At 50.9% G+C, this 25,249-nt stretch overlaps 17 non-coding genes and 1 pseudogene across 17 annotated transcripts; all 18 read right to left on the reverse strand.

Moving 5' to 3' along the window:
- Positions 1–45: 45 nt before the first annotated feature.
- On the reverse strand, positions 46–164 carry LOC126211073 (5S ribosomal RNA). The gene has a single exon (XR_007540884.1). It is a non-coding gene; the product is annotated as a 5S ribosomal RNA (ribosomal RNA).
- A 989-nt stretch (positions 165–1,153) lies between these two features.
- LOC126211074 (5S ribosomal RNA) lies at positions 1,154–1,272 on the reverse strand. The gene has a single exon (XR_007540885.1). It is a non-coding gene; the product is annotated as a 5S ribosomal RNA (ribosomal RNA).
- A 989-nt stretch (positions 1,273–2,261) lies between these two features.
- On the reverse strand, positions 2,262–2,380 carry LOC126210669 (5S ribosomal RNA). Its single transcript, XR_007540718.1, has one exon. It is a non-coding gene; the product is annotated as a 5S ribosomal RNA (ribosomal RNA).
- A 989-nt stretch (positions 2,381–3,369) lies between these two features.
- On the reverse strand, positions 3,370–3,488 carry LOC126211076 (5S ribosomal RNA). The gene has a single exon (XR_007540887.1). It is a non-coding gene; the product is annotated as a 5S ribosomal RNA (ribosomal RNA).
- A 989-nt stretch (positions 3,489–4,477) lies between these two features.
- On the reverse strand, positions 4,478–4,596 carry LOC126211080 (5S ribosomal RNA). Its single transcript, XR_007540888.1, has one exon. It is a non-coding gene; the product is annotated as a 5S ribosomal RNA (ribosomal RNA).
- A 989-nt stretch (positions 4,597–5,585) lies between these two features.
- LOC126211081 (5S ribosomal RNA) lies at positions 5,586–5,704 on the reverse strand. Its single transcript, XR_007540889.1, has one exon. It is a non-coding gene; the product is annotated as a 5S ribosomal RNA (ribosomal RNA).
- Positions 5,705–6,694: 990 nt separating this feature from the next.
- On the reverse strand, positions 6,695–6,813 carry LOC126211082 (5S ribosomal RNA). Its single transcript, XR_007540890.1, has one exon. It is a non-coding gene; the product is annotated as a 5S ribosomal RNA (ribosomal RNA).
- A 989-nt stretch (positions 6,814–7,802) lies between these two features.
- On the reverse strand, positions 7,803–7,921 carry LOC126211083 (5S ribosomal RNA). Its single transcript, XR_007540891.1, has one exon. It is a non-coding gene; the product is annotated as a 5S ribosomal RNA (ribosomal RNA).
- Positions 7,922–8,910: 989 nt separating this feature from the next.
- LOC126210670 (5S ribosomal RNA) lies at positions 8,911–9,029 on the reverse strand. Its single transcript, XR_007540719.1, has one exon. It is a non-coding gene; the product is annotated as a 5S ribosomal RNA (ribosomal RNA).
- A 989-nt stretch (positions 9,030–10,018) lies between these two features.
- Positions 10,019–10,137, reverse strand: LOC126210671 (5S ribosomal RNA). Its single transcript, XR_007540720.1, has one exon. It is a non-coding gene; the product is annotated as a 5S ribosomal RNA (ribosomal RNA).
- Positions 10,138–11,126: 989 nt separating this feature from the next.
- Positions 11,127–11,245, reverse strand: LOC126210672 (5S ribosomal RNA). The gene has a single exon (XR_007540721.1). It is a non-coding gene; the product is annotated as a 5S ribosomal RNA (ribosomal RNA).
- Positions 11,246–12,234: 989 nt separating this feature from the next.
- LOC126210673 (5S ribosomal RNA) lies at positions 12,235–12,353 on the reverse strand. The gene has a single exon (XR_007540722.1). It is a non-coding gene; the product is annotated as a 5S ribosomal RNA (ribosomal RNA).
- Positions 12,354–13,342: 989 nt separating this feature from the next.
- LOC126210921 (5S ribosomal RNA) lies at positions 13,343–13,461 on the reverse strand. The gene has a single exon (XR_007540852.1). It is a non-coding gene; the product is annotated as a 5S ribosomal RNA (ribosomal RNA).
- Positions 13,462–20,435: 6,974 nt separating this feature from the next.
- LOC126210981 (5S ribosomal RNA) lies at positions 20,436–20,555 on the reverse strand (annotated as a pseudogene).
- A 990-nt stretch (positions 20,556–21,545) lies between these two features.
- On the reverse strand, positions 21,546–21,664 carry LOC126211043 (5S ribosomal RNA). Its single transcript, XR_007540864.1, has one exon. It is a non-coding gene; the product is annotated as a 5S ribosomal RNA (ribosomal RNA).
- Positions 21,665–22,653: 989 nt separating this feature from the next.
- On the reverse strand, positions 22,654–22,772 carry LOC126210674 (5S ribosomal RNA). Its single transcript, XR_007540723.1, has one exon. It is a non-coding gene; the product is annotated as a 5S ribosomal RNA (ribosomal RNA).
- A 990-nt stretch (positions 22,773–23,762) lies between these two features.
- LOC126210676 (5S ribosomal RNA) lies at positions 23,763–23,881 on the reverse strand. The gene has a single exon (XR_007540725.1). It is a non-coding gene; the product is annotated as a 5S ribosomal RNA (ribosomal RNA).
- Positions 23,882–24,871: 990 nt separating this feature from the next.
- LOC126210677 (5S ribosomal RNA) lies at positions 24,872–24,990 on the reverse strand. Its single transcript, XR_007540726.1, has one exon. It is a non-coding gene; the product is annotated as a 5S ribosomal RNA (ribosomal RNA).
- Positions 24,991–25,249: the final 259 nt, after the last annotated feature.

A 25,249-nucleotide genomic window follows, 5' to 3' on the forward strand; every position in this document is an offset into this window, starting at 1 on the left:
GGCTGGCAGGAGTAGCGATATAAAAAGGAAGAAAAAAAGAAGGGGAGCCAACAGCACCCGGTGGTCCCAGGCGGTCACCCATCCAAGTACTAACCGGGCCCGATGTGGCTTAACTTCGGTGATCGGACGAGAACCGGTGTATTTAACATGGTATGGCCGTTGGCGTACATATACTGTAGGCGCACGGCAGAATTCGCATTCGGCTCTTCTCCCAACACACAAAATGTTAGTTTTCGGCCGCATTTGACGAAAGCACCTCCTTCCGCAACAGCGAGTTCCTCGAGGACGGCGCGGAGTGCGCGCCCGACGTCCCAGCAGAACGATTGCCGAATTGGCGAGCGCGCCGTCGCGTGTGTGAGACGCACAGCTGCTCGTAGCACCTCCTGTCATTCGCTTGTCGCGTGCAACCTTCGACACTCGCGGAAGGCGTATCTCGTCCCTGGTGTCCAGGCGTATGCTCTGTGCGGGGTGTGGCAGTGTCGTGCTGGAGGGCGCCACTGGTAGCGATGTGAGCTTCCTCGCCTCGCTTCGCCTCACACCGGGTGTTTGCATAGTTGGCAGTGCATTCGCACCTTTCCTATCCCTGTCCCCGTACCGACTTGGCCCGACTTTGCTCGACTGCCGCTCGCTGCCGCTCGGGTCGTGGTCCATATGACGGCGCAAGCACGACAAACGTCTGCGGGACTAGACGACGCGACTAAGGAATAAATTTATGATTACAAATCAAATTTGGAACTGTACAGTGCAGCACAACAATAGGCGCTGACGCATTTCAGGGCAGATTCGTACTGTTTTATCGTTTTCAAAGACTTCCCGGCAAACTTCGTTAGCACATTCTCCCTCAAACTGAGTTAATTACCGCATTATCGTACCGTTGCATTACTTTAAAATGCTTAAGAAAGCATCTTTGTCATAACAGAAAGGTAGTATGAAACGACTGCTGGCAGGATGGCGGCTTAAAAAGGAAAAAATGCAGGGGAGCCAAAAGTACCATTTTTATTGGTTCATTTTTATTTTATTTTATTTTTTTTTGTTTTCGCACCATTACAGTAGTTTAAAATGCTTAAGGAAACGTCTTTGTCACAACAGAAGGGTAGTATCGAAAGAGGGCTGGCAGGAGTAGCGATATAAAAAGGAAGAAAAAAAGAAGGGGAGCCAACAGCACCCGGTGGTCCCAGGCGGTCACCCATCCAAGTACTAACCGGGCCCGATGTGGCTTAACTTCGGTGATCGGACGAGAACCGGTGTATTTAACATGGTATGGCCGTTGGCGTACATATACTGTAGGCGCACGGCAGAATTCGCATTCGGCTCTTCTCCCAACACACAAAATGTTAGTTTTCGGCCGCATTTGACGAAAGCACCTCCTTCCGCAACAGCGAGTTCCTCGAGGACGGCGCGGAGTGCGCGCCCGACGTCCCAGCAGAACGATTGCCGAATTGGCGAGCGCGCCGTCGCGTGTGTGAGACGCACAGCTGCTCGTAGCACCTCCTGTCATTCGCTTGTCGCGTGCAACCTTCGACACTCGCGGAAGGCGTATCTCGTCCCTGGTGTCCAGGCGTATGCTCTGTGCGGGGTGTGGCAGTGTCGTGCTGGAGGGCGCCACTGGTAGCGATGTGAGCTTCCTCGCCTCGCTTCGCCTCACACCGGGTGTTTGCATAGTTGGCAGTGCATTCGCACCTTTCCTATCCCTGTCCCCGTACCGACTTGGCCCGACTTTGCTCGACTGCCGCTCGCTGCCGCTCGGGTCGTGGTCCATATGACGGCGCAAGCACGACAAACGTCTGCGGGACTAGACGACGCGACTAAGGAATAAATTTATGATTACAAATCAAATTTGGAACTGTACAGTGCAGCACAACAATAGGCGCTGACGCATTTCAGGGCAGATTCGTACTGTTTTATCGTTTTCAAAGACTTCCCGGCAAACTTCGTTAGCACATTCTCCCTCAAACTGAGTTAATTACCGCATTATCGTACCGTTGCATTACTTTAAAATGCTTAAGAAAGCATCTTTGTCATAACAGAAAGGTAGTATGAAACGACTGCTGGCAGGATGGCGGCTTAAAAAGGAAAAAATGCAGGGGAGCCAAAAGTACCATTTTTATTGGTTCATTTTTATTTTATTTTATTTTTTTTTGTTTTCGCACCATTACAGTAGTTTAAAATGCTTAAGGAAACGTCTTTGTCACAACAGAAGGGTAGTATCGAAAGAGGGCTGGCAGGAGTAGCGATATAAAAAGGAAGAAAAAAAGAAGGGGAGCCAACAGCACCCGGTGGTCCCAGGCGGTCACCCATCCAAGTACTAACCGGGCCCGATGTTGCTTAACTTCGGTGATCGGACGAGAACCGGTGTATTTAACATGGTATGGCCGTTGGCGTACATATACTGTAGGCGCACGGCAGAATTCGCATTCGGCTCTTCTCCCAACACACAAAATGTTAGTTTTCGGCCGCATTTGACGAAAGCACCTCCTTCCGCAACAGCGAGTTCCTCGAGGACGGCGCGGAGTGCGCGCCCGACGTCCCAGCAGAACGATTGCCGAATTGGCGAGCGCGCCGTCGCGTGTGTGAAACGCACAGCTGCTCGTAGCACCTCCTGTCATTCGCTTGTCGCGTGCAACCTTCGACACTCGCGGAAGGCGTATCTCGTCCCTGGTGTCCAGGCGTATGCTCTGTGCGGGGTGTGGCAGTGTCGTGCTGGAGGGCGCCACTGGTAGCGATGTGAGCTTCCTCGCCTCGCTTCGCCTCACACCGGGTGTTTGCATAGTTGGCAGTGCATTCGCACCTTTCCTATCCCTGTCCCCGTACCGACTTGGCCCGACTTTGCTCGACTGCCGCTCGCTGCCGCTCGGGTCGTGGTCCATATGACGGCGCAAGCACGACAAACGTCTGCGGGACTAGACGACGCGACTAAGGAATAAATTTATGATTACAAATCAAATTTGGAACTGTACAGTGCAGCACAACAATAGGCGCTGACGCATTTCAGGGCAGATTCGTACTGTTTTATCGTTTTCAAAGACTTCCCGGCAAACTTCGTTAGCACATTCTCCCTCAAACTGAGTTAATTACCGCATTATCGTACCGTTGCATTACTTTAAAATGCTTAAGAAAGCATCTTTGTCATAACAGAAAGGTAGTATGAAACGACTGCTGGCAGGATGGCGGCTTAAAAAGGAAAAAATGCAGGGGAGCCAAAAGTACCATTTTTATTGGTTCATTTTTATTTTATTTTATTTTTTTTTGTTTTCGCACCATTACAGTAGTTTAAAATGCTTAAGGAAACGTCTTTGTCACAACAGAAGGGTAGTATCGAAAGAGGGCTGGCAGGAGTAGCGATATAAAAAGGAAGAAAAAAAGAAGGGGAGCCAACAGCACCCGGTGGTCCCAGGCGGTCACCCATCCAAGTACTAACCGGGCCCGATGTGGCTTAACTTCGGTGATCGGACGAGAACCGGTGTATTTAACATGGTATGGCCGTTGGCGTACATATACTGTAGGCGCACGGCAGAATTCGCATTCGGCTCTTCTCCCAACACACAAAATGTTAGTTTTCGGCCGCATTTGACGAAAGCACCTCCTTCCGCAACAGCGAGTTCCTCGAGGACGGCGCGGAGTGCGCGCCCGACGTCCCAGCAGAACGATTGCCGAATTGGCGAGCGCGCCGTCGCGTGTGTGAAACGCACAGCTGCTCGTAGCACCTCCTGTCATTCGCTTGTCGCGTGCAACCTTCGACACTCGCGGAAGGCGTATCTCGTCCCTGGTGTCCAGGCGTATGCTCTGTGCGGGGTGTGGCAGTGTCGTGCTGGAGGGCGCCACTGGTAGCGATGTGAGCTTCCTCGCCTCGCTTCGCCTCACACCGGGTGTTTGCATAGTTGGCAGTGCATTCGCACCTTTCCTATCCCTGTCCCCGTACCGACTTGGCCCGACTTTGCTCGACTGCCGCTCGCTGCCGCTCGGGTCGTGGTCCATATGACGGCGCAAGCACGACAAACGTCTGCGGGACTAGACGACGCGACTAAGGAATAAATTTATGATTACAAATCAAATTTGGAACTGTACAGTGCAGCACAACAATAGGCGCTGACGCATTTCAGGGCAGATTCGTACTGTTTTATCGTTTTCAAAGACTTCCCGGCAAACTTCGTTAGCACATTCTCCCTCAAACTGAGTTAATTACCGCATTATCGTACCGTTGCATTACTTTAAAATGCTTAAGAAAGCATCTTTGTCATAACAGAAAGGTAGTATGAAACGACTGCTGGCAGGATGGCGGCTTAAAAAGGAAAAAATGCAGGGGAGCCAAAAGTACCATTTTTATTGGTTCATTTTTATTTTATTTTATTTTTTTTTGTTTTCGCACCATTACAGTAGTTTAAAATGCTTAAGGAAACGTCTTTGTCACAACAGAAGGGTAGTATCGAAAGAGGGCTGGCAGGAGTAGCGATATAAAAAGGAAGAAAAAAAGAAGGGGAGCCAACAGCACCCGGTGGTCCCAGGCGGTCACCCATCCAAGTACTAACCGGGCCCGATGTGGCTTAACTTCGGTGATCGGACGAGAACCGGTGTATTTAACATGGTATGGCCGTTGGCGTACATATACTGTAGGCGCACGGCAGAATTCGCATTCGGCTCTTCTCCCAACACACAAAATGTTAGTTTTCGGCCGCATTTGACGAAAGCACCTCCTTCCGCAACAGCGAGTTCCTCGAGGACGGCGCGGAGTGCGCGCCCGACGTCCCAGCAGAACGATTGCCGAATTGGCGAGCGCGCCGTCGCGTGTGTGAGACGCACAGCTGCTCGTAGCACCTCCTGTCATTCGCTTGTCGCGTGCAACCTTCGACACTCGCGGAAGGCGTATCTCGTCCCTGGTGTCCAGGCGTATGCTCTGTGCGGGGTGTGGCAGTGTCGTGCTGGAGGGCGCCACTGGTAGCGATGTGAGCTTCCTCGCCTCGCTTCGCCTCACACCGGGTGTTTGCATAGTTGGCAGTGCATTCGCACCTTTCCTATCCCTGTCCCCGTACCGACTTGGCCCGACTTTGCTCGACTGCCGCTCGCTGCCGCTCGGGTCGTGGTCCATATGACGGCGCAAGCACGACAAACGTCTGCGGGACTAGACGACGCGACTAAGGAATAAATTTATGATTACAAATCAAATTTGGAACTGTACAGTGCAGCACAACAATAGGCGCTGACGCATTTCAGGGCAGATTCGTACTGTTTTATCGTTTTCAAAGACTTCCCGGCAAACTTCGTTAGCACATTCTCCCTCAAACTGAGTTAATTACCGCATTATCGTACCGTTGCATTACTTTAAAATGCTTAAGAAAGCATCTTTGTCATAACAGAAAGGTAGTATGAAACGACTGCTGGCAGGATGGCGGCTTAAAAAGGAAAAAATGCAGGGGAGCCAAAAGTACCATTTTTATTGGTTCATTTTTATTTTATTTTATTTTTTTTTGTTTTCGCACCATTACAGTAGTTTAAAATGCTTAAGGAAACGTCTTTGTCACAACAGAAGGGTAGTATCGAAAGAGGGCTGGCAGGAGTAGCGATATAAAAAGGAAGAAAAAAAGAAGGGGAGCCAACAGCACCCGGTGGTCCCAGGCGGTCACCCATCCAAGTACTAACCGGGCCCGATGTGGCTTAACTTCGGTGATCGGACGAGAACCGGTGTATTTAACATGGTATGGCCGTTGGCGTACATATACTGTAGGCGCACGGCAGAATTCGCATTCGGCTCTTCTCCCAACACACAAAATGTTAGTTTTCGGCCGCATTTGACGAAAGCACCTCCTTCCGCAACAGCGAGTTCCTCGAGGACGGCGCGGAGTGCGCGCCCGACGTCCCAGCAGAACGATTGCCGAATTGGCGAGCGCGCCGTCGCGTGTGTGAGACGCACAGCTGCTCGTAGCACCTCCTGTCATTCGCTTGTCGCGTGCAACCTTCGACACTCGCGGAAGGCGTATCTCGTCCCTGGTGTCCAGGCGTATGCTCTGTGCGGGGTGTGGCAGTGTCGTGCTGGAGGGCGCCACTGGTAGCGATGTGAGCTTCCTCGCCTCGCTTCGCCTCACACCGGGTGTTTGCATAGTTGGCAGTGCATTCGCACCTTTCCTATCCCTGTCCCCGTACCGACTTGGCCCGACTTTGCTCGACTGCCGCTCGCTGCCGCTCGGGTCGTGGTCCATATGACGGCGCAAGCACGACAAACGTCTGCGGGACTAGACGACGCGACTAAGGAATAAATTTATGATTACAAATCAAATTTGGAACTGTACAGTGCAGCACAACAATAGGCGCTGACGCATTTCAGGGCAGATTCGTACTGTTTTATCGTTTTCAAAGACTTCCCGGCAAACTTCGTTAGCACATTCTCCCTCAAACTGAGTTAATTACCGCATTATCGTACCGTTGCATTACTTTAAAATGCTTAAGAAAGCATCTTTGTCATAACAGAAAGGTAGTATGAAACGACTGCTGGCAGGATGGCGGCTTAAAAAGGAAAAAATGCAGGGGAGCCAAAAGTACCATTTTTATTGGTTCATTTTTATTTTATTTTATTTTTTTTTTGTTTTCGCACCATTACAGTAGTTTAAAATGCTTAAGGAAACGTCTTTGTCACAACAGAAGGGTAGTATCGAAAGAGGGCTGGCAGGAGTAGCGATATAAAAAGGAAGAAAAAAAGAAGGGGAGCCAACAGCACCCGGTGGTCCCAGGCGGTCACCCATCCAAGTACTAACCGGGCCCGATGTGGCTTAACTTCGGTGATCGGACGAGAACCGGTGTATTTAACATGGTATGGCCGTTGGCGTACATATACTGTAGGCGCACGGCAGAATTCGCATTCGGCTCTTCTCCCAACACACAAAATGTTAGTTTTCGGCCGCATTTGACGAAAGCACCTCCTTCCGCAACAGCGAGTTCCTCGAGGACGGCGCGGAGTGCGCGCCCGACGTCCCAGCAGAACGATTGCCGAATTGGCGAGCGCGCCGTCGCGTGTGTGAGACGCACAGCTGCTCGTAGCACCTCCTGTCATTCGCTTGTCGCGTGCAACCTTCGACACTCGCGGAAGGCGTATCTCGTCCCTGGTGTCCAGGCGTATGCTCTGTGCGGGGTGTGGCAGTGTCGTGCTGGAGGGCGCCACTGGTAGCGATGTGAGCTTCCTCGCCTCGCTTCGCCTCACACCGGGTGTTTGCATAGTTGGCAGTGCATTCGCACCTTTCCTATCCCTGTCCCCGTACCGACTTGGCCCGACTTTGCTCGACTGCCGCTCGCTGCCGCTCGGGTCGTGGTCCATATGACGGCGCAAGCACGACAAACGTCTGCGGGACTAGACGACGCGACTAAGGAATAAATTTATGATTACAAATCAAATTTGGAACTGTACAGTGCAGCACAACAATAGGCGCTGACGCATTTCAGGGCAGATTCGTACTGTTTTATCGTTTTCAAAGACTTCCCGGCAAACTTCGTTAGCACATTCTCCCTCAAACTGAGTTAATTACCGCATTATCGTACCGTTGCATTACTTTAAAATGCTTAAGAAAGCATCTTTGTCATAACAGAAAGGTAGTATGAAACGACTGCTGGCAGGATGGCGGCTTAAAAAGGAAAAAATGCAGGGGAGCCAAAAGTACCATTTTTATTGGTTCATTTTTATTTTATTTTATTTTTTTTTGTTTTCGCACCATTACAGTAGTTTAAAATGCTTAAGGAAACGTCTTTGTCACAACAGAAGGGTAGTATCGAAAGAGGGCTGGCAGGAGTAGCGATATAAAAAGGAAGAAAAAAAGAAGGGGAGCCAACAGCACCCGGTGGTCCCAGGCGGTCACCCATCCAAGTACTAACCGGGCCCGATGTGGCTTAACTTCGGTGATCGGACGAGAACCGGTGTATTTAACATGGTATGGCCGTTGGCGTACATATACTGTAGGCGCACGGCAGAATTCGCATTCGGCTCTTCTCCCAACACACAAAATGTTAGTTTTCGGCCGCATTTGACGAAAGCACCTCCTTCCGCAACAGCGAGTTCCTCGAGGACGGCGCGGAGTGCGCGCCCGACGTCCCAGCAGAACGATTGCCGAATTGGCGAGCGCGCCGTCGCGTGTGTGAGACGCACAGCTGCTCGTAGCACCTCCTGTCATTCGCTTGTCGCGTGCAACCTTCGACACTCGCGGAAGGCGTATCTCGTCCCTGGTGTCCAGGCGTATGCTCTGTGCGGGGTGTGGCAGTGTCGTGCTGGAGGGCGCCACTGGTAGCGATGTGAGCTTCCTCGCCTCGCTTCGCCTCACACCGGGTGTTTGCATAGTTGGCAGTGCATTCGCACCTTTCCTATCCCTGTCCCCGTACCGACTTGGCCCGACTTTGCTCGACTGCCGCTCGCTGCCGCTCGGGTCGTGGTCCATATGACGGCGCAAGCACGACAAACGTCTGCGGGACTAGACGACGCGACTAAGGAATAAATTTATGATTACAAATCAAATTTGGAACTGTACAGTGCAGCACAACAATAGGCGCTGACGCATTTCAGGGCAGATTCGTACTGTTTTATCGTTTTCAAAGACTTCCCGGCAAACTTCGTTAGCACATTCTCCCTCAAACTGAGTTAATTACCGCATTATCGTACCGTTGCATTACTTTAAAATGCTTAAGAAAGCATCTTTGTCATAACAGAAAGGTAGTATGAAACGACTGCTGGCAGGATGGCGGCTTAAAAAGGAAAAAATGCAGGGGAGCCAAAAGTACCATTTTTATTGGTTCATTTTTATTTTATTTTATTTTTTTTTGTTTTCGCACCATTACAGTAGTTTAAAATGCTTAAGGAAACGTCTTTGTCACAACAGAAGGGTAGTATCGAAAGAGGGCTGGCAGGAGTAGCGATATAAAAAGGAAGAAAAAAAGAAGGGGAGCCAACAGCACCCGGTGGTCCCAGGCGGTCACCCATCCAAGTACTAACCGGGCCCGATGTGGCTTAACTTCGGTGATCGGACGAGAACCGGTGTATTTAACATGGTATGGCCGTTGGCGTACATATACTGTAGGCGCACGGCAGAATTCGCATTCGGCTCTTCTCCCAACACACAAAATGTTAGTTTTCGGCCGCATTTGACGAAAGCACCTCCTTCCGCAACAGCGAGTTCCTCGAGGACGGCGCGGAGTGCGCGCCCGACGTCCCAGCAGAACGATTGCCGAATTGGCGAGCGCGCCGTCGCGTGTGTGAGACGCACAGCTGCTCGTAGCACCTCCTGTCATTCGCTTGTCGCGTGCAACCTTCGACACTCGCGGAAGGCGTATCTCGTCCCTGGTGTCCAGGCGTATGCTCTGTGCGGGGTGTGGCAGTGTCGTGCTGGAGGGCGCCACTGGTAGCGATGTGAGCTTCCTCGCCTCGCTTCGCCTCACACCGGGTGTTTGCATAGTTGGCAGTGCATTCGCACCTTTCCTATCCCTGTCCCCGTACCGACTTGGCCCGACTTTGCTCGACTGCCGCTCGCTGCCGCTCGGGTCGTGGTCCATATGACGGCGCAAGCACGACAAACGTCTGCGGGACTAGACGACGCGACTAAGGAATAAATTTATGATTACAAATCAAATTTGGAACTGTACAGTGCAGCACAACAATAGGCGCTGACGCATTTCAGGGCAGATTCGTACTGTTTTATCGTTTTCAAAGACTTCCCGGCAAACTTCGTTAGCACATTCTCCCTCAAACTGAGTTAATTACCGCATTATCGTACCGTTGCATTACTTTAAAATGCTTAAGAAAGCATCTTTGTCATAACAGAAAGGTAGTATGAAACGACTGCTGGCAGGATGGCGGCTTAAAAAGGAAAAAATGCAGGGGAGCCAAAAGTACCATTTTTATTGGTTCATTTTTATTTTATTTTATTTTTTTTTGTTTTCGCACCATTACAGTAGTTTAAAATGCTTAAGGAAACGTCTTTGTCACAACAGAAGGGTAGTATCGAAAGAGGGCTGGCAGGAGTAGCGATATAAAAAGGAAGAAAAAAAGAAGGGGAGCCAACAGCACCCGGTGGTCCCAGGCGGTCACCCATCCAAGTACTAACCGGGCCCGATGTGGCTTAACTTCGGTGATCGGACGAGAACCGGTGTATTTAACATGGTATGGCCGTTGGCGTACATATACTGTAGGCGCACGGCAGAATTCGCATTCGGCTCTTCTCCCAACACACAAAATGTTAGTTTTCGGCCGCATTTGACGAAAGCACCTCCTTCCGCAACAGCGAGTTCCTCGAGGACGGCGCGGAGTGCGCGCCCGACGTCCCAGCAGAACGATTGCCGAATTGGCGAGCGCGCCGTCGCGTGTGTGAGACGCACAGCTGCTCGTAGCACCTCCTGTCATTCGCTTGTCGCGTGCAACCTTCGACACTCGCGGAAGGCGTATCTCGTCCCTGGTGTCCAGGCGTATGCTCTGTGCGGGGTGTGGCAGTGTCGTGCTGGAGGGCGCCACTGGTAGCGATGTGAGCTTCCTCGCCTCGCTTCGCCTCACACCGGGTGTTTGCATAGTTGGCAGTGCATTCGCACCTTTCCTATCCCTGTCCCCGTACCGACTTGGCCCGACTTTGCTCGACTGCCGCTCGCTGCCGCTCGGGTCGTGGTCCATATGACGGCGCAAGCACGACAAACGTCTGCGGGACTAGACGACGCGACTAAGGAATAAATTTATGATTACAAATCAAATTTGGAACTGTACAGTGCAGCACAACAATAGGCGCTGACGCATTTCAGGGCAGATTCGTACTGTTTTATCGTTTTCAAAGACTTCCCGGCAAACTTCGTTAGCACATTCTCCCTCAAACTGAGTTAATTACCGCATTATCGTACCGTTGCATTACTTTAAAATGCTTAAGAAAGCATCTTTGTCATAACAGAAAGGTAGTATGAAACGACTGCTGGCAGGATGGCGGCTTAAAAAGGAAAAAATGCAGGGGAGCCAAAAGTACCATTTTTATTGGTTCATTTTTATTTTATTTTATTTTTTTTTGTCTTCGCACCATTACAGTAGTTTAAAATGCTTAAGGAAACGTCTTTGTCACAACAGAAGGGTAGTATCGAAAGAGGGCTGGCAGGAGTAGCGATATAAAAAGGAAGAAAAAAAGAAGGGGAGCCAACAGCACCCGGTGGTCCCAGGCGGTCACCCATCCAAGTACTAACCGGGCCCGATGTGGCTTAACTTCGGTGATCGGACGAGAACCGGTGTATTTAACATGGTATGGCCGTTGGCGTACATATACTGTAGGCGCACGGCAGAATTCGCATTCGGCTCTTCTCCCAACACACAAAATGTTAGTTTTCGGCCGCATTTGACGAAAGCACCTCCTTCCGCAACAGCGAGTTCCTCGAGGACGGCGCGGAGTGCGCGCCCGACGTCCCAGCAGAACGATTGCCGAATTGGCGAGCGCGCCGTCGCGTGTGTGAGACGCACAGCTGCTCGTAGCACCTCCTGTCATTCGCTTGTCGCGTGCAACCTTCGACACTCGCGGAAGGCGTATCTCGTCCCTGGTGTCCAGGCGTATGCTCTGTGCGGGGTGTGGCAGTGTCGTGCTGGAGGGCGCCACTGGTAGCGATGTGAGCTTCCTCGCCTCGCTTCGCCTCACACCGGGTGTTTGCATAGTTGGCAGTGCATTCGCACCTTTCCTATCCCTGTCCCCGTACCGACTTGGCCCGACTTTGCTCGACTGCCGCTCGCTGCCGCTCGGGTCGTGGTCCATATGACGGCGCAAGCACGACAAACGTCTGCGGGACTAGACGACGCGACTAAGGAATAAATTTATGATTACAAATCAAATTTGGAACTGTACAGTGCAGCACAACAATAGGCGCTGACGCATTTCAGGGCAGATTCGTACTGTTTTATCGTTTTCAAAGACTTCCCGGCAAACTTCGTTAGCACATTCTCCCTCAAACTGAGTTAATTACCGCATTATCGTACCGTTGCATTACTTTAAAATGCTTAAGAAAGCATCTTTGTCATAACAGAAAGGTAGTATGAAACGACTGCTGGCAGGATGGCGGCTTAAAAAGGAAAAAATGCAGGGGAGCCAAAAGTACCATTTTTATTGGTTCATTTTTATTTTATTTTATTTTTTTTTGTTTTCGCACCATTACAGTAGTTTAAAATGCTTAAGGAAACGTCTTTGTCACAACAGAAGGGTAGTATCGAAAGAGGGCTGGCAGGAGTAGCGATATAAAAAGGAAGAAAAAAAGAAGGGGAGCCAACAGCACCCGGTGGTCCCAGGCGGTCACCCATCCAAGTACTAACCGGGCCCGATGTGGCTTAACTTCGGTGATCGGACGAGAACCGGTGTATTTAACATGGTATGGCCGTTGGCGTACATATACTGTAGGCGCACGGCAGAATTCGCATTCGGCTCTTCTCCCAACACACAAAATGTTAGTTTTCGGCCGCATTTGACGAAAGCACCTCCTTCCGCAACAGCGAGTTCCTCGAGGACGGCGCGGAGTGCGCGCCCGACGTCCCAGCAGAACGATTGCCGAATTGGCGAGCGCGCCGTCGCGTGTGTGAGACGCACAGCTGCTCGTAGCACCTCCTGTCATTCGCTTGTCGCGTGCAACCTTCGACACTCGCGGAAGGCGTATCTCGTCCCTGGTGTCCAGGCGTATGCTCTGTGCGGGGTGTGGCAGTGTCGTGCTGGAGGGCGCCACTGGTAGCGATGTGAGCTTCCTCGCCTCGCTTCGCCTCACACCGGGTGTTTGCATAGTTGGCAGTGCATTCGCACCTTTCCTATCCCTGTCCCCGTACCGACTTGGCCCGACTTTGCTCGACTGCCGCTCGCTGCCGCTCGGGTCGTGGTCCATATGACGGCGCAAGCACGACAAACGTCTGCGGGACTAGACGACGCGACTAAGGAATAAATTTATGATTACAAATCAAATTTGGAACTGTACAGTGCAGCACAACAATAGGCGCTGACGCATTTCAGGGCAGATTCGTACTGTTTTATCGTTTTCAAAGACTTCCCGGCAAACTTCGTTAGCACATTCTCCCTCAAACTGAGTTAATTACCGCATTATCGTACCGTTGCATTACTTTAAAATGCTTAAGAAAGCATCTTTGTCATAACAGAAAGGTAGTATGAAACGACTGCTGGCAGGATGGCGGCTTAAAAAGGAAAAAATGCAGGGGAGCCAAAAGTACCATTTTTATTGGTTCATTTTTATTTTATTTTATTTTTTTTTGTTTTCGCACCATTACAGTAGTTTAAAATGCTTAAGGAAACGTCTTTGTCACAACAGAAGGGTAGTATCGAAAGAGGGCTGGCAGGAGTAGCGATATAAAAAGGAAGAAAAAAAGAAGGGGAGCCAACAGCACCCGGTGGTCCCAGGCGGTCACCCATCCAAGTACTAACCGGGCCCGATGTTGCTTAACTTCGGTGATCGGACGAGAACCGGTGTATTTAACATGGTATGGCCGTTGGCGTACATATACTGTAGGCGCACGGCAGAATTCGCATTCGGCTCTTCTCCCAACACACAAAATGTTAGTTTTCGGCCGCATTTGACGAAAGCACCTCCTTCCGCAACAGCGAGTTCCTCGAGGACGGCGCGGAGTGCGCGCCCGACGTCCCAGCAGAACGATTGCCGAATTGGCGAGCGCGCCGTCGCGTGTGTGAGACGCACAGCTGCTCGTAGCACCTCCTGTCATTCGCTTGTCGCGTGCAACCTTCGACACTCGCGGAAGGCGTATCTCGTCCCTGGTGTCCAGGCGTATGCTCTGTGCGGGGTGTGGCAGTGTCGTGCTGGAGGGCGCCACTGGTAGCGATGTGAGCTTCCTCGCCTCGCTTCGCCTCACACCGGGTGTTTGCATAGTTGGCAGTGCATTCGCACCTTTCCTATCCCTGTCCCCGTACCGACTTGGCCCGACTTTGCTCGACTGCCGCTCGCTGCCGCTCGGGTCGTGGTCCATATGACGGCGCAAGCACGACAAACGTCTGCGGGACTAGACGACGCGACTAAGGAATAAATTTATGATTACAAATCAAATTTGGAACTGTACAGTGCAGCACAACAATAGGCGCTGACGCATTTCAGGGCAGATTCGTACTGTTTTATCGTTTTCAAAGACTTCCCGGCAAACTTCGTTAGCACATTCTCCCTCAAACTGAGTTAATTACCGCATTATCGTACCGTTGCATTACTTTAAAATGCTTAAGAAAGCATCTTTGTCATAACAGAAAGGTAGTATGAAACGACTGCTGGCAGGATGGCGGCTTAAAAAGGAAAAAATGCAGGGGAGCCAAAAGTACCATTTTTATTGGTTCATTTTTATTTTATTTTATTTTTTTTTGTTTTCGCACCATTACAGTAGTTTAAAATGCTTAAGGAAACGTCTTTGTCACAACAGAAGGGTAGTATCGAAAGAGGGCTGGCAGGAGTAGCGATATAAAAAGGAAGAAAAAAAGAAGGGGAGCCAACAGCACCTTTTTTTTTTTTTTTTTTTTTAAGTTAGTACGAAAAAGAGGCCTGGCAGGTGTAGCGACGTAAAAATTAAAAAATGAGATAGAGCCAACAGCACCTTTTTTTTTTTTTTCTATTGGCGAGCTTCATGAGCTATATAGGTGCTGTTTACTCCATGTCCCATGACGAACGGATGAAAAAGAAATAGTATCCTCTGTAGGTAGCTGTGAAATTATCGACGTCCGTCGGGAGAAAGCGGCAGAAGCCAAAAAAAATCCATAAACCATGAAATCTTCTAAATGGAAACAATAAAGCCACCAGAAAAAGCACGCTTCCCCGCGGTACTGGCGGTGAAGAAAAAAGAAATAAAGGAGACGTATGCCCTAAATGAAACGGAAGTAGTAAAAGAAACGAACCGCCACACTTCCACAGGCGGTAACGAACAACATAAAAAACAAAAGATGGTTTTCGAGAGTAGCACCAAAACACGAAAACCATGCAGAGAACAAACAACCAAAACGGCAGGGCATTGGCGTCACACACAACACTGGTAGCGAAACGACAATTTCAGACAAAAAATTGTAACACAAAGATAAACAGAAACAAAACTTCCGGCGTGACACTTATAAGGTAGTGAACACTGTCCGTAGATCGGAAAAACAAAAAACTGTCACAGTTCGTCATCAAGATGACGGTCAAGGTGATCCCAAATACAAAAAACTTGTCCAACAATTTCTCTTGCAGTGTTCGTTCCCATATATCACATAATCAGGAAAGGGTGTATAATTATATACACATTGATATAAGTCACTTTTAAGGAGGGGTCACGACCGAGTGAAATGCATGGGACAAAGCCACATGCAAAAAATTAGCGAACGTCGCTGAATAGGTCCTACTGGCGCGTTCTTCATCGTGGAAAGTCCATAAATTGGTGAGAAAGGTCACAGTATCGGTAATTTTGAGACTAAAGATGGCATGAATTGTGTGTCCATATATCCAGATGGTGGCATTCCGCTTTGTGGACGGGTAAGGCTTCCACTGTGGCACTATCGCGTCCGTCACAGGAACCTGCCTGACTGTCACTCTATTTATGAGTCGAATCATGTCCCTCGCACAGTACCAGATGTCCCGGAACCTGGAGCACTCGAAGCGGTGCTCGATGTCATCCGGTACTCCGCAGGCCTCGCACTGGCTGAACCGGATGAGGTTGATGGAGTGGAGCTTGCAGTTGGTGGCAACAGTGCGGTTGACCACCCTGTACCACGTGGCCCTCACGTCAGCTGGTATGACGCGGGAACTGATGTTCCGCCACACGGCGCTCCAATCGTGCTGCGGCAGACGTAGCTCCCACTTATTGGGCGGTGGTCGTCCTCGGATGACATCCGCAATATCTCCGACCGCATGGCCTCGCACGTCGTGGAGACTTACGTAGCTGTGCGTGATGTAGTAACGGCGCACGTGGGAGATGGAGAAGGGGATGCCGGTGACGTAGACCGGGGCGGTGACGGAACGCGGCCGGTGTTGATGAAAGAGAACTGCCGTAGGGCTGCCCAAACCTTTGCCAAGTAAAACATTGGTCCGTTTATAAAAGAGTGCCTCACATTTGGCGTTAAAATCGACAAGTCCGAGACCGCCTTCCGAAGGTTTCAGGGTACATGTGGCCATAGCGACCTTAAAAATATCGCCTTTCCACAAAAACCAATAAAATGCATGCCGTATGGACCGTGCGATTTGCTTCGGGACCGGCAAGATTTGCGCCAGGTACCACGCCCTTGCCAGAATGGTGGTATTAATAAGCGCAACTTTGTCCGACAGTGCCAAGTTGCGCGGCGCATGAATTTTAACCACGGCGCGCACTTTATAAAGAGTGGACCGCCAATTGAGAGCTTGCATCTGTTGTAAGTTGTCTGACAGTGTCACGCCGAGCACCTTAGACTGGCGTTTCACGCAGTACCAATGCCGGTATTCAGTACGCATGCGCTCCGTCAACGGGAGGAGAACCGTCTTACGCGGATTTACTACGGCGCCTGTCGCCCGTTCGTATTGCTGCAGAACGCCATAGAGGCGGTCGATGTCGTCTGCCCGTTCGATGAAGACGCCCAAGTCATCGGCATAAGCGCGACACACAAGCCGGTCGTCTCCCACGCGAATCCCTCGACAAGTGCGGCCAATGGTACGGAGGAGCGGGTCCAAGGCGATCGCGAACAGCGCCATAGAGAGGGGGCAACCCTGTCGGACTGAGCGGCTGATATGGATCGTGTCGCTGGCGATACCGTTCACGATAACGCGCGACGTGGCACTGCTTAAGATATTGCTTATCATGGCCGTGAACTTCGTCCCGAAACCCATGCGAGTCATCAATCTGCGAAGATAAAAGTGGCTTACACGATCGAACGCAGTTTGAAAATCGACCAATAAAATTCCCGCATTGCGAAGCCTGCTGCTTTTCGTGTGGCCTATGCAGTCCCTGTAGGCTAAAACGGCGTCAAAAATATTTCGATCTCGAACAGCGCACGACTGCGATGCATCTAAAACTTTTCCCATAATTTGCTTAAGTCTATTAGCAACGCACCTGGCCATTATCTTATAATCCGAGTTGAGAAGGGTAATAGGGCGTACAGTTTCTAAACTCGGCGTCGCAGTCGATTTCGGAATGAGGACGATACGTCCTTCTTCAAAGTCCACTGGGATTTCCGCGCCGTTTCGGATGTCATTAGCTATTTCCGTTAAAAGTTCACTAAAAGAGTCAAAAAATGTCAGATAAAACTCCGCTGGGATGCCGTCTTTCCCGGGGGATTTCCCTGTCTGACTGCCTTTAACGGCATCCTCTACGTCATCCGCGGTATAAACCGCATTAAGATTGAGTCTATCTCGTCGCGTTAAAATATGCGGCACGTGACTTAAAAGATCATTGATTGCGGCGGCATCGACAGCAGTGTCGGTAAAAAGTGATTTGAAATACTGATATAATTCCGCCTGAATCGCCTGGTGGTCCGTGGTTCTGATCCCGGCGGCGAGCGTCCACGTGTTGAGCCGTAGTTTTGCACGGCGGCACCTCTCCCTACGGAGGTGGTACGCAGAGACTGTCTCGCCGACCACGGCGCCCACGGGCTGGCTCCGCCTCACTGGCCCCTCACATTTCTGCCGCAAATCCCGCAGCAACTTTGCTTTAAATTCGCGCAGGGTGGGCAACAGTTCCGGCTGCGCAGTAACGCGCTGCGCGAGCTCGCGCAAACACTGGCGGTAGAAGTCGGCCGTGGCCCGGCGCCACCGTGCCGCATCACGACTAAAATCAATTAAAAATTTTCTGACCGCCGGTTTGGCCACCGCGGTCCACCAGTAAATAGCGGTGGAACCGACCGGTCGGCTCTGCACAAGGGTGTGCCACATATTTAAAAAACTCGTTTTAAAAGAGGGATCATTTAAAATGCTGCAATTCAATTTCCACATATTTTTAACTGACGAACGTGGGCACAAACCTAAATTGAGCTGACAAATGTAACTACAATGGTCGGAAAAAATCACCGGCTGCACATCGGCAGCGACAACGGTATGTGCAAGCTGCGGCGAGACGTAAATCCTGTCTAAACGACTATGTCCGGTAGCGTAAAAATACGTAAAGGCTGTACGGTGGGGGTTGAGAACCCGCCACGTGTCTCGCAGCTGTAAACCAGTAACCAACGTCTTCAGTTCCTCACACCGGTTTGGCCGTGGTTCCTGATCGCGATCGTCAATTACACCATTAAAATCACCCCCGAGGATAAAATTATCTCTATTCTGATATAAAACCTGGCACAGTTCGGTAGCATAAAAATTATTCCGCGCAGGTTTGTTGCCAGAGTGCGCGTAAACATTAACAAACGCGTAACCATTAATTTCACAAACTATGACCCGCCCATTTGGTAAGCATTCGATATTTTGCACTGCGATGTCCGATCGGACTAAAATAGCAGTGCCTGTGCTGTCATCCGCGATGATATTATCGTACGCAGTGAACTCGTGAAAATCGCGGATAAAAGATAATGCTTCAGTGGTCACCTCTTGTAAAAAAGCTACCTGACAACAGCTTTCAGTTAAAAAATTATACAGTGCTATCGCTTTGTGATGGCTACGCATTTTATTAACGTTGACCGTTAGTACCGTAAACTGATTACCAGCAACCATAAAAGAAGAAAACCAGGAAAACACAGATAAAACAATAAAAACACTCACAAGATAAAACGGTAAAATACAAATACAAAAACGACTCAGCATGGGTTGTCGTCGGCGTGCTTAAAAGACGGAATGCCACACTTGAAGTAGTTGTAAATTAATCATCGGGCGGCTCATCACCCCACGCCCCCAGTCGGGTAACAGGTGGTGACGCCCCCGCGACAGACATCGTGGGTAAGTCTCTACTATGTTGTGTTGCTACAGCGTCCTGTGTGACAGGGCGCACACTCGTAACCTGAGGCGGATCTGTCACGGCAGGTTGTGGAACCGATTCACTGGCAGGTAACGCGTCCGATTGATGGATAACAGTTTGCAGATGCCGGACCACTTCGGCCCTGTGCGCTTCCGAGCCCGCAGCCTGGCCGCCGCCAGCACCGCTGCCGTCCGCTCTCGCGCCTACAGCTGATCGGGTCACGTGAGCGGCCGCGCCGGGCCGAACTGCCGCGCCATCGCGCTGCCCCCCCTTACGCCGCTGCCGTTTTGGCTTCCCTTGAGATAGCGGTCTCCCGACAGGCGACGGACTACGCTCTCTCCTCGCGGACGACCGTCGGGAATCGGTCGATGAACTCCTACTTCTGTCACGCCCATCGTGTTCGGGGTCACTGCGCGACCGAACCGACGCACTAACAGAAGAAGACGATTCTCGTCTTTCGAGAGAGGGGGCACGGTCCACGTGTGCACGGCCAGCCGTGACCACATTCGAAACTCCCGACACCTGTTGTGGGAGGACGAAAACTGTTCTATCTATGTCCGCTAAAGTGACAGACTGATCGACCGCCACAACACTGGAACCGGCTGTGGGGGCGAGCGTCTCGTCGGTGACCAGTGCCGGGACTGAGTCAATGGTCACTGTGGGGGCAACTACCGGGGCGGGTTCTGGTCCCGTGACGGGGGTTGTTGCACGCGCGGCTGTCTCCGGTAGGGCTACCGCGTTTAACATGACGGGATCACTATCGGTTAGCATTGGCACCGTAACAGTAGCAACGGACGCGGCCATATCTGCTGGAAGGTCGACACGGCGAGCTGCCTGTGGGGGGGCGCCTAAAGCGACCGCCGCCCAACTCATGGGTTCGCTTCCGTGTTCGCCCAGCGGCAGTTGCAAAGGCCCCTTACGCCGCGGGCAATTTTGGCGAAAGTGATCCGGCCGATTACAAAAAGAACACGTTTGCGGTTGCCCACTGTACGTAATAAAGGCACGGTGCCCGGCCATGTAAACAAATGATGGCACATGCTTTCGCACAATCATTCGTACACTTCGCACCCCATTTTCACATTGTATGGGGTACGCGGCAGACCATTTTTCTTTAACAACGGAAAGCACAGTGCCGTAAGGGCCGAGACATCGCGAAATGGTGTCGTTTTTTACTTCAAAAGGCAGATTGAAGACCCTGACAGTCCGTATGCCATAACCCGCGTTCGTCACTTTAACGTCACTCAAGGTTTGATTATCGTGCTTAAATTGCCGCACACCATCATTGACATTAACAACCGTATCACAGAGTTCCGAACTACTTAACTTCAAAAAGACGGAATTTAAAAAAGTGTCCAATTGGAGTCCGAAAATGTCACTAGCCGGGATTTTCAAATCATTAAGGATCCAATGATGAATTTCGAAAGCGGTCGGACGAGGGACAGATCGGCTAAATTCGCACTGAATATTGTTGTTCCGATCTTCACTTTCCATCGTTGTCAGTACGTACCGTGAAAAATCAGCAAAGCAAGCAAGTCGCCTCGCGAACACCACACGCTGCGGCGCGCTGAACGTAAACACCACGGGCCGGCGGAGCGCAGAGCACCGAGGTGTTGCCAGGCGGGCAGCCAGCCAAGTACTAACCGGGCCCGATGTGGCTTAACTTCGGTGATCGGACGAGAACCGGTGTATTTAACATGGTATGGCCGTTGGCGTACATATACTGTAGGCGCACGGCAGAATTCGCATTCGGCTCTTCTCCCAACACACAAAATGTTAGTTTTCGGCCGCATTTGACGAAAGCACCTCCTTCCGCAACAGCGAGTTCCTCGAGGACGGCGCGGAGTGCGCGCCCGACGTCCCAGCAGAACGATTGCCGAATTGGCGAGCGCGCCGTCGCGTGTGTGAGACGCACAGCTGCTCGTAGCACCTCCTGTCATTCGCTTGTCGCGTGCAACCTTCGACACTCGCGGAAGGCGTATCTCGTCCCTGGTGTCCAGGCGTATGCTCTGTGCGGGGTGTGGCAGTGTCGTGCTGGAGGGCGCCACTGGTAGCGATGTGAGCTTCCTCGCCTCGCTTCGCCTCACACCGGGTGTTTGCATAGTTGGCAGTGCATTCGCACCTTTCCTATCCCTGTCCCCGTACCGACTTGGCCCGACTTTGCTCGACTGCCGCTCGCTGCCGCTCGGGTCGTGGTCCATATGACGGCGCAAGCACGACAAACGTCTGCGGGACTAGACGACGCGACTAAGGAATAAATTTATGATTACAAATCAAATTTGGAACTGTACAGTGCAGCACAACAATAGGCGCTGACGCATTTCAGGGCAGATTCGTACTGTTTTATCGTTTTCAAAGACTTCCCGGCAAACTTCGTTAGCACATTCTCCCTCAAACTGAGTTAATTACCGCATTATCGTACCGTTGCATTACTTTAAAATGCTTAAGAAAGCATCTTTGTCATAACAGAAAGGTAGTATGAAACGACTGCTGGCAGGATGGCGGCTTAAAAAGGAAAAAATGCAGGGGAGCCAAAAGTACCATTTTTATTGGTTCATTTTTATTTTATTTTATTTTTTTTTTGTTTTCGCACCATTACAGTAGTTTAAAATGCTTAAGGAAACGTCTTTGTCACAACAGAAGGGTAGTATCGAAAGAGGGCTGGCAGGAGTAGCGATATAAAAAGGAAGAAAAAAAGAAGGGGAGCCAACAGCACCCGGTGGTCCCAGGCGGTCACCCATCCAAGTACTAACCGGGCCCGATGTTGCTTAACTTCGGTGATCGGACGAGAACCGGTGTATTTAACATGGTATGGCCGTTGGCGTACATATACTGTAGGCGCACGGCAGAATTCGCATTCGGCTCTTCTCCCAACACACAAAATGTTAGTTTTCGGCCGCATTTGACGAAAGCACCTCCTTCCGCAACAGCGAGTTCCTCGAGGACGGCGCGGAGTGCGCGCCCGACGTCCCAGCAGAACGATTGCCGAATTGGCGAGCGCGCCGTCGCGTGTGTGAGACGCACAGCTGCTCGTAGCACCTCCTGTCATTCGCTTGTCGCGTGCAACCTTCGACACTCGCGGAAGGCGTATCTCGTCCCTGGTGTCCAGGCGTATGCTCTGTGCGGGGTGTGGCAGTGTCGTGCTGGAGGGCGCCACTGGTAGCGATGTGAGCTTCCTCGCCTCGCTTCGCCTCACACCGGGTGTTTGCATAGTTGGCAGTGCATTCGCACCTTTCCTATCCCTGTCCCCGTACCGACTTGGCCCGACTTTGCTCGACTGCCGCTCGCTGCCGCTCGGGTCGTGGTCCATATGACGGCGCAAGCACGACAAACGTCTGCGGGACTAGACGACGCGACTAAGGAATAAATTTATGATTACAAATCAAATTTGGAACTGTACAGTGCAGCACAACAATAGGCGCTGACGCATTTCAGGGCAGATTCGTACTGTTTTATCGTTTTCAAAGACTTCCCGGCAAACTTCGTTAGCACATTCTCCCTCAAACTGAGTTAATTACCGCATTATCGTACCGTTGCATTACTTTAAAATGCTTAAGAAAGCATCTTTGTCATAACAGAAAGGTAGTATGAAACGACTGCTGGCAGGATGGCGGCTTAAAAAGGAAAAAATGCAGGGGAGCCAAAAGTACCATTTTTATTGGTTCATTTTTATTTTATTTTATTTTTTTTTGTTTTCGCACCATTACAGTAGTTTAAAATGCTTAAGGAAACGTCTTTGTCACAACAGAAGGGTAGTATCGAAAGAGGGCTGGCAGGAGTAGCGATATAAAAAGGAAGAAAAAAAGAAGGGGAGCCAACAGCACCCGGTGGTCCCAGGCGGTCACCCATCCAAGTACTAACCGGGCCCGATGTGGCTTAACTTCGGTGATCGGACGAGAACCGGTGTATTTAACATGGTATGGCCGTTGGCGTACATATACTGTAGGCGCACGGCAGAATTCGCATTCGGCTCTTCTCCCAACACACAAAATGTTAGTTTTCGGCCGCATTTGACGAAAGCACCTCCTTCCGCAACAGCGAGTTCCTCGAGGACGGCGCGGAGTGCGCGCCCGACGTCCCAGCAGAACGATTGCCGAATTGGCGAGCGCGCCGTCGCGTGTGTGAGACGCACAGCTGCTCGTAGCACCTCCTGTCATTCGCTTGTCGCGTGCAACCTTCGACACTCGCGGAAGGCGTATCTCGTCCCTGGTGTCCAGGCGTATGCTCTGTGCGGGGTGTGGCAGTGTCGTGCTGGAGGGCGCCACTGGTAGCGATGTGAGCTTCCTCGCCTCGCTTCGCCTCACACCGGGTGTTTGCATAGTTGGCAGTGCATTCGCACCTTTCCTATCCCTGTCCCCGTACCGACTTGGCCCGACTTTGCTCGACTGCCGCTCGCTGCCGCTCGGGTCGTGGTCCATATGACGGCGCAAGCACGACAAACGTCTGCGGGACTAGACGACGCGACTAAGGAATAAATTTATGATTACAAATCAAATTTGGAACTGTACAGTGCAGCACAACAATAGGCGCTGACGCATTTCAGGGCAGATTCGTACTGTTTTATCGTTTTCAAAGACTTCCCGGCAAACTTCGTTAGCACATTCTCCCTCAAACTGAGTTAATTACCGCATTATCGTACCGTTGCATTACTTTAAAATGCTTAAGAAAGCATCTTTGTCATAACAGAAAGGTAGTATGAAACGACTGCTGGCAGGATGGCGGCTTAAAAAGGAAAAAATGCAGGGGAGCCAAAAGTACCATTTTTATTGGTTCATTTTTATTTTATTTTATTTTTTTTTTGTTTTCGCACCATTACAGTAGTTTAAAATGCTTAAGGAAACGTCTTTGTCACAACAGAAGGGTAGTATCGAAAGAGGGCTGGCAGGAGTAGCGATATAAAAAGGAAGAAAAAAAGAAGGGGAGCCAACAGCACCCGGTGGTCCCAGGCGGTCACCCATCCAAGTACTAACCGGGCCCGATGTGGCTTAACTTCGGTGATCGGACGAGAACCGGTGTATTTAACATGGTATGGCCGTTGGCGTACATATACTGTAGGCGCACGGCAGAATTCGCATTCGGCTCTTCTCCCAACACACAAAATGTTAGTTTTCGGCCGCATTTGACGAAAGCACCTCCTTCCGCAACAGCGAGTTCCTCGAGGACGGCGCGGAGTGCGCGCCCGACGTCCCAGCAGAACGATTGCCGAATTGGCGAGCGCGCCGTCGCGTGTGTGAGACGCACAGCTGCTCGTAGCACCTCCTGTCATTCGCTTGTCGCGTGCAACCTTCGACACTCGCGGAAGGCGTATCTCGTCCCTGGTGTCCAGGCGTATGCTCTGTGCGGGGTGTGGCAGTGTCGTGCTGGAGGGCGCCACTGGTAGCGATGTGAGCTTCCTCGCCTCGCTTCGCCTCACACCGGGTGTTTGCATAGTTGGCAGTGCATTCGCACCTTTCCTATCCCTGTCCCCGTACCGACTTGGCCCGACTTTGCTCGACTGCCGCTCGCTGCCGCTCGGGTCGTGGTCCATATGACGGCGCAAGCACGACAAACGTCTGCGGGACTAGACGACGCGACTAAGGAATAAATTTATGATTACAAATCAAATTTGGAACTGTACAGTGCAGCACAACAATAGGCGCTGACGCATTTCAGGGCAGATTCGTACTGTTTTATCGTTTTCAAAGACTTCCCGGCAAACTTCGTTAGCACATTCTCCCTCAAACTGAGTTAATTACCGCATTATCGTACCGTTGCATTACTTTAAAATGCTTAAGAAAGCATCTTTGTCATAACAGAAAGGTAGTATGAAACGACTGCTGGCAGGATGGCGGCTTAAAAAGGAAAAAATGCAGGGGAGCCAAAAGTACCATTTTTATTGGTTCATTTTTATTTTATTTTATTTTTTTTTTGTTTTCGCACCATTACAGTAGTTTAAAATGCTTAAGGAAACGTCTTTGTCACAACAGAAGGGTAGTATCGAAAGAGGGCTGGCAGGAGTAGCGATATAAAAAGGAAGAAAAAAAGAAGGGGAGCCAACAGCACCCGGTGGTCCCAGGCGGTCACCCATCCAAGTACTAACCGGGCCCGATGTGGCTTAACTTCGGTGATCGGACGAGAACCGGTGTATTTAACATGGTATGGCCGTTGGCGTACATATACTGTAGGCGCACGGCAGAATTCGCATTCGGCTCTTCTCCCAACACACAAAATGTTAGTTTTCGGCCGCATTTGACGAAAGCACCTCCTTCCGCAACAGCGAGTTCCTCGAGGACGGCGCGGAGTGCGCGCCCGACGTCCCAGCAGAACGATTGCCGAATTGGCGAGCGCGCCGTCGCGTGTGTGAGACGCACAGCTGCTCGTAGCACCTCCTGTCATTCGCTTGTCGCGTGCAACCTTCGACACTCGCGG

Source organism: Schistocerca nitens, chromosome 10 (assembly GCF_023898315.1).
Source record: "Schistocerca nitens isolate TAMUIC-IGC-003100 chromosome 10, iqSchNite1.1, whole genome shotgun sequence".
Classification (NCBI taxonomy): domain Eukaryota; kingdom Metazoa; phylum Arthropoda; class Insecta; order Orthoptera; family Acrididae; genus Schistocerca; species Schistocerca nitens.